This window comes from Narcine bancroftii, chromosome 3, assembly GCF_036971445.1.
Source record: "Narcine bancroftii isolate sNarBan1 chromosome 3, sNarBan1.hap1, whole genome shotgun sequence".
NCBI classification, from domain to species: domain Eukaryota; kingdom Metazoa; phylum Chordata; class Chondrichthyes; order Torpediniformes; family Narcinidae; genus Narcine; species Narcine bancroftii.
This window is the reverse complement of record NC_091471.1, coordinates 266550069-266557612: the sequence shown is the minus strand read 5'-3', so window position 1 is coordinate 266557612 and position 7544 is coordinate 266550069. Positions and strand designations below refer to the sequence as shown.

At 43.2% G+C, this 7544-nt stretch overlaps 1 long non-coding RNA gene across 3 annotated transcripts; it reads left to right on the top strand.

Annotated features, from left to right (window-relative positions):
- The first annotated feature begins 246 nt into the window (after positions 1-246).
- On the top strand, positions 247-5767 carry LOC138758726 (uncharacterized). Of its 3 annotated transcripts, XR_011354403.1 has the most exons (4): positions 991-1064; positions 1722-1887; positions 1996-2125; positions 5181-5767. It is a non-coding gene; the product is annotated as an uncharacterized lncRNA (long non-coding RNA). The 3 variants fall into 3 exon arrangements; XR_011354401.1 differs by lacking the exons at positions 991-1064; positions 1722-1887 and adding an exon at positions 247-333 and having other exon boundaries at positions 5181-5761; XR_011354402.1 differs by lacking the exon at positions 1722-1887 and having other exon boundaries at positions 988-1064; positions 5181-5761.
- Positions 5768-7544: the final 1777 nt, after the last annotated feature.

Genomic DNA, 7544 nt, shown 5'->3' with positions numbered 1-7544 from the left:
CTAACCTCAAGGGTGGAAGTGAGTGCTCCCCATTACACAAAAAGATGCCTTGCTCAATATTGACGCATCGAATCTAAATAAAAGCAGGGTTTTTTTTTCCAGTGTTATCCCTTCATTCTATGCAAAATTCAACTCTGATTGCCACATTACAACAACACGATGCAGAAGATTTTTATTGGTCGTGAAATCCTTCAGGGTGTCCTGTGGTCATGACATATACCACTTAGTTCCAATTTCCTTCAGAGCCACCACATAATAGTATGCTGCGGACATCACCGACAGCCTATGGACAGGATGCTGCTTTCCTCTGGTTCGATTTTAAATTTAATTCAAGTAAGCGTTCTTTTTGACCCAGGCCCAACCCTTGAACCAGAAATCTGGAAGAGAGTCACTCTTCCACTTTAACTTTAGTCAACTCTTGCTGGTCTCCACAAACCCACTGTGCTTGTATTGGATTCTGGATGGTGAGACAGTAAGAAAACAGTGCCCACTCCTATATTTAGTTGTGAATACTGCAGTAAGCCAGATGATGTTTTTGCAAAGGATTGGGTGGAAGCAAATGTTCCTATTCTGGCACCCACAGACAGTTTGGCCAATGTACTTGTGCAAGGTGATGACGTTGCACCACATGTTAATTCAACACAAGCTGGTGTCAGCAGAGCTGTAGACTTGCTGCCTCCAGAAAGTTGCGTACTAGTTCAAAATCTGAAGCCCAATTTCACTCCATGCTACCACCAGCCAGTGGCAGTAAGCAGCTGAGGACCAGTATTACACTGTAAGCTGCTTCAAAGGAAGCTTGAGGTTATGAAAGCCATTATACATTTGCACTCACATGAACCAGAATACACAGGCATCTAGGTCAGTTGCCTCAGTTTGTATATTTGCAACAGTTCAACCCCACGGCAACCGATTGTGATGGTCGTGTGCATATGGATTCATGTGGACATTAAAAGCAACAATAACATTGTGCATTTATATGACACCTTTCAAAAGTAAAATGTTCCAAGCCACCTCACAGGAAAATTACCAAACAAATTATGAAACTATCTAAAATGTTGGGAAAGGTGGGAACGTTTTGGTCACCTAACTGCAGGAAAGATATTGACAAGATTTAAGAGGATGTTGCTTGGACTTAAGGAACTGAGTTACAGGGAAAGGTTAAACAGGTTAGGAATTTATTCACAGGAGTGTAGAAGAATGAGGGGAGATTTGATAGAGGTTTTTAAAATTATGAGAGGTTTTGATGGAGTAAACGAGAGCAGGTTTTTCCCACAGGTTAGGTGAGATACAAGCCAGAGGACACACAGGACATGGGTTAAGGGTGAACGTGGAAAAGTTTAGGGGGAACATTAGGAGGAACTTCTTCACACAGAGTAGTGGGAGTGTGGGATGAGCTATGAGCTGAAGTGGTTGAAGGCAAGCTCAATTTTCACATTTAAGAAAAATATGAACCGGCACATGGATGGGAGGAGTATAGAGGGATATGGACAGTGGGACTAGACAGGAATAGTTCGGCACAGACTAGAAGGGCCAAAAGGACTGTTTTCTGTGCTACAATGTTCTGTGGTTCTATGATGGAAAGTTTGGCCATGGAGACTATTTTAAAGGAGATTCTTAAAAGGACAAGAGAGAGAGAGGTGGTGACAGAGAGTGAATTCAGCTGCTTGGAGCCTTGGCAGCTGAAGGTGAGATGCTGATGTTTAATGATGTTTAAAAATTAGGCGAATTCAGGTGACCAAAATAAAAGGAGCATTGTCCGGCCAGTGAGAGCGAACAAGGCCATTGAAACCGCAAAACCTGCAAAGAATCTGCAACTTCCCACTCTGCTTCATGGAAAGAAACACTCAGTCACGTTCTTCACCCTGGCTGAGGTGCAGTCTGCCAAAGGTCTAAATATAGCACTGTAGCAGTCAAGACTTTCCACTCTATGGAAAATGGGATGCTTAGGTTTATTCTTTTCTTTTAAACTCGCCCAATGAATGATTTTGTTTCCAGAAACTGTGACTGGAAACTAAACGGAAAGAAGCATGCACTAAGGGAGTTCCTTAGAAGCTGGAACCACGGAGGAGAGACTCCCATAGGAAAGGAGAGACAACGGAGGAGACGCAGGGGCTCCGAGCTGAAGGTAGTCAGCCAACTTTACAGACCACCAACTCTGGAAAATATCAGCCCTTTGTTAAATTGGCAAAGGAACTTTCCACCTCTGTACAGATATTTTAATATCATGCACATACCACTTAATGGCCTTCTTTATGTGTCTGAGCTGGCTGCCAACCCCCACCATGGATTCACTATGCAATGCTGTGTTCATATTGAGGCTGTGGATTGCCACTGTAAATACACAAGGTGAAAGTAACCTTAAAGTTAGTTCTCCTTGCCTTGGCAAAATCATTCCAATCTCAAATAGCAGTTGGCACAACGCTGTTACAGCGCCATCAACCCGGTTTTGAATCCGGTCCTGTATGTAAGGAGTTTGTACGTTCTCCCCATGTCTTGTGGGTTTCGTATGGACGCTCTGTTTTCCTCCCACCCTTCAAAATATATGGGGGAGGGTGCTGTAGGTTAATTGGGGCATTAGGGGCAGCACAGGCTTGTGGCCCAGAAGTCCCTGTCGTCGTGCTGTTTGTCTGAATTAAAATTGAAATCTCTTTTTTTTTTTGGAATATTTTATTTATATATTTTAAACCACAATATTAATTGCATTTCATTTAATTTTAAAAATTATTCAGAAGGCGACTGTGCCACAGCACCCTCCTTAGTCCAGGGCAGTCGGCCGGCATGGACGGACATCCATTCTGTAGTGCATAAAAGCTTATCAGTTTTTCTACATCTTCTAGTCATGGTACATGGTAAATATAAAAAAGAAGAACCTCCACCTCACTCCCCTCTCCACAAATCCCTAAAAAGGAAGAAAAATAAGAAAAAAAGAGTCTGAAGAAAGAAGGCTCGGAGAATGCTGAGGGAATAAAGGGTTTTTGTAACATAAATTCTTATATTGGAGGTTACCAAGAAGCGAGGTCTTCAGAGATTTTATCAAACGTATAAACCCACATTTTGTAAATATGGGCGCCATATTTTCCAAAACAAGTGATATTTATCTCGCAGATTATACGTGATCTTACCGTATACAGCTACGAAGATCTACGTGCCATCTTTCCATAACTAAATCTTCCAAGATCTTGCGATAAGTTTCCTCGAGACTGCTAAAGCAATTTGTACAAATTCATTTTGATGCATAGTTAATTTTAATTTAGGTCTTATAACCTTAATATTACTCAATAAAAAAATAACATCATATCTTGACCTCTGTAATCTGTTTCAAAAAATTACCCACTTCCAACCAAAAATGTCTAACTGTAGGACACTACCAAGTAGAAAAAAAAAACTAAAATCATTTCAATTAATTTTTTTAAATCTACAGCCCGCAGATGGAAGCTGCAACTCCCGGCCTGTGCAAAGCATGGATGCTGGGAAGCGAGCCCCATAGAGACCGGACAGATATTTCTTCAACTTGTGTGAGTTTCCCAGGGAGACCAGATGACAATCTTCTTCCAAATTCTTGCAAAATGGCACGGGCCAGGAGTTCCGATTTTGATGGAAATTCCTCACGGGCTGATTGCCAGGAGCGGAATAATGCACCAAGGAGCACAGGCAGTGCAAAAGCAAAAGCAGCAGATCGAGGCAATCTTGCGTAAGACCAGAAAATGCTGGAAACACACTGGTGCCTTGCTTAGGTTGCATTTCCAGGAATGAGATCAATGTTAAAAGAGGCCATTTAGTATGAAATCGAATGTGAAATCGAATCAAAAATATCTGCCTTCCACTAACTAGCAATGAGTCACCAAGTGGAGAAGGGTACCTGATGGCCAGGGTGAGTGGTGCAGCCACTCAACTCACAAATGAGGGGATGATGGCTGTACAGAAGGCAGCACGGTGAGAGTGGACTGGTGACACCTGCACAATGTGTGGGACAGACCTCCCAGGTCCCACTCTGTCCCTCATCACCTCCTTTTAGAAGCTCATTGGCCAGTGACCACTATTGTACTGTTAACGATAGCCCTGAGTAACTTCAGTAACATCAGAGACTAGAAGATGTAGAGAAACTGATAAGCTTTTATGCACTACAGAATGGATGTCCGTCCATGCCGGCCGACTGCCCTGGACTAAGGAGGGTGCTGTGGCACAGTCGCCTTTATTCAGGGGTCAACTGGAAGAGTCTCGGGCACAGTCAATAAGGGGTGTGTCCTAGCAAATCCATTCACATAAACAGCACATCCAAACATTTATACAGTGGTTTACTGCCTCTTTTATACTGCAAAGCCGCAATATTCCCATGGACGTGACCCGTCTTAGGAAGCCGGCTTGTGGGTTCACACAGACCCTGAAAAAGCCGGCTCTGTGAGTCAATTATGCTCCACCACTGAGACTATCTACCTATGTGGATCAAAGATGGGTAAGTCTAGACCCCCCCCCCACCCCCCCCATCCAACTTGCAATTCTTTCACACAGCGCTTGAAAGGCAGATAAAACCCAGCTTTCAAGCTCTCTGTAAAAGGGGCTCTGGGAAGAGGTGTTGGGGCTGAGGGAAGCTGTGCAGCCAGAGTGGGAGAGAGTAGCTTCCATCACATCCAACATAAGAAGATGGACTTCACAGGATCCAGGTGGTCATGAAGCCCTGTGCAAATTTGTTCAGCTCTTCCAACTTTACAGTAGTGACAGCACTTAAAAATATGTTGTTGACTGCAATGTCAATATTACAAGCAATATTATAAATATTTCAAAAGTACAGCACGATTACCGCAATGCTATTACAGCGCCAGTGACCCGGGTTTGAATCTGGTGCTGTCTGCAAGGAGTTTTTACATTCTCACTGTATCTGTGTGGGTTTCCCCCGGGTGCTCCGGTTTCCTCCCACCCTTCAAAACATGCGGGGTTTGTAGGTTAATTGGGTGTAATTGGGCAGTGGGTTTAAATGGCCAGAATCAGCATCTACCATGCTGTAAATAAAAATTTTAAAACAAAAACCAAGAAAGTGCACCAAAGGCTGTACTTTTTCAGAAGCCTGAGGTCTCTTTGCAACTTTTAGTCTGCCTTACGGTAGACAAAAGTTGAGGGATTTCATGTATGTTACATTCTAAATGTAGTATTATGTGACAATAATGGAACCTTTACCTTTTTAGATGCCTCCCAGAAAGTATCCTGTCTGGGTCCATCACAGCTTGGTTCAGGAACGGCTCTGCCCCAAGGCTACAGGAAACTGCAGAGTTATGAATACAGATCAGGCTATCCATCAATCCCATGTGGACCTCTACTGTCTCAGGAAAGCTACCAACCTATAAAAGGACCCATTCTACCTCAGTTGTACTCTCCTCACCTCTATTCTTGAATTTGAAAACTCCAACTTCCACCATTCAAGGACTGTTTCTTTCCTGCTGTTATCCAAATTATAAATGGATCTCTCACTGGCAAAAGATAATACTCTTGCAATGTTTTTAACTGTCTTTCTCTGTTCCCTGCACTGTTTGACTTATTGCTTCACTGCTCACTACACTATTGTTTATTTATTTGTTATTACATGACCTGCTGTATGAGTTGACCTGGACAAAAAATTAAGCTTTTCACTGTATCTGGTACATATGACATTCAATGTCCTGAGGCTCTGTTTGCTTTTGCGATCTTTCTCTCTTGTGTTCTCTGCAATGGCGGAGATGCATCCAGTCCCCAGCCAGGGTCTGCACTCACTGGGTCATGTGGAGTGCGACCCTGAGCCCCTCACTGCCCCCTCTCTATCTGTCTGATATCAGCCCTCACAGGCAGACCATGTAAACTATCCACACTGAACCATGTAACTACAAAAACAAACTTGCTGGAGAAACTCAGCATTAATACAATCACAGTGTCCTTAGATTGTTTTGTTTCACTCCACACTGATTCATGGCTGGGGGAGTGCATGGTATTTGCTGTGTAATCTGCAGGTAGAGAGAGAGAGAGAGAGAGTGAGAGTGATCACTTGTCAAAGCTCTGCTCTTACTTGAGATGTTAACCCAAGGACTTGCCTTACCTCTGAAGTGGATGGAAAAATGTACTGCTACTATATGAAGGCCAGGGGAAATTCCCTCACAAACTAGTCAATATTTATCCCTCAATCGACAGAATAGCAAATGATGATTTATTATCTATTTAATATCTCCTTTCATACTGGAATAATCTAATATATGCTATTGGAGTTGTTATTTTAACGGAAATACCTGTTTGGCTACAGCAAGTAAGAATTTCGGTGCAAATGTACTTTGCACTTGCGTGTGTGACAAAAAACTCATCACCATTAGCGTTAAGCTGCGTATTCTTGGATCCAGCGCTCTCAACATTACAGATCTTACAGAGAGAGGAGGAGAGGGTATTGTTGCCTGACGCGAAATGTCCTGAGGCTCTATATAATTCTTTTTCTTCTCACTGGCAGCTCATACCTTATACTGTCCATCAAATTATTTTAGTTCCTCGTTCTTGCCATCCAACAGCTGCGCTGAGGTTTACATTTGCTCTCCAAGTTATAACTTCTGGCCTCGTTACAACCTTGCTTTCATTTCTGGTGTGCATTCCTCAGTCACACAGCTGAGAATATAATCGGCCTGACTGTACAGCATCTCCTTGCTGGACGCGAAAGTATGAGTTCAATTCAAGTTCAAAGGATGTTTTCAGTAATTTGAATCGTTCATTAATGTGAGAGATGCTAACAATATTGGCATTTTGTAAAAAGATAATGCTGACTGCCTTCTTTGGCTGTTGGAGTACATATGATGAAGATATTCTCGTCGTGCTGTTGGATATGAGATCCAGTGATAATGAGATGTTTCCAAATGAGAACAAGAAGAAAAGCATGAAAGTCTGCAGACACCGTGGTTGAAGTAAAATCGCAACGCTGGAGAAACTCAGCTGGTCAAACAGAGTCCTTTATAGTGCAAAGATAAAAATGCATAACCGATGTTTGGGCTTGAGCCCTTCATCAGGTCTGGAAAAATATCGACAGGCGTTCGAACGAAAGAGTGGGAGGAGGGGTGGTCGTAAAGGCAGGAGGTGATAGGTGTAGAAGGGGACAGCAGCATTCAAAGGGAGGAGGGGTGAGTAGGTGAAGGGAGTGAAGAGATGAGGGAAAAAAGGTGGGGGATGGGGAAGGGAGGGGGAAAGGAGAGCAGGTTAGCAGAAACAGAAAAAGTTGATGTTAATGCCATCCAGCTGGAGAGAGCCCAGGTGGAAAATCAGGTGTTGTTCCTCTAATTTCCAGGTGGTCTTGGTGAGATAGTACATGAAGCAATGGACAGACATGTGAACATGGAAGTGTGACACTGAACTTAAATGGTTGGTCATTGGTGCGGATGTGAAGCGATCTCCCAATCTGCACCCAGTCCCTCTGATGTAGAGAAGGCCATAAAGGGAGCACCGGATGCAGTAAATTAATCCTGCAACGTGCACGAATGAATTACAGAAGGAGCAGAGAGGGGAAGAGGTGTATGGTGTTGGGATCCTGTTGTAAGTGCTGGAAATTC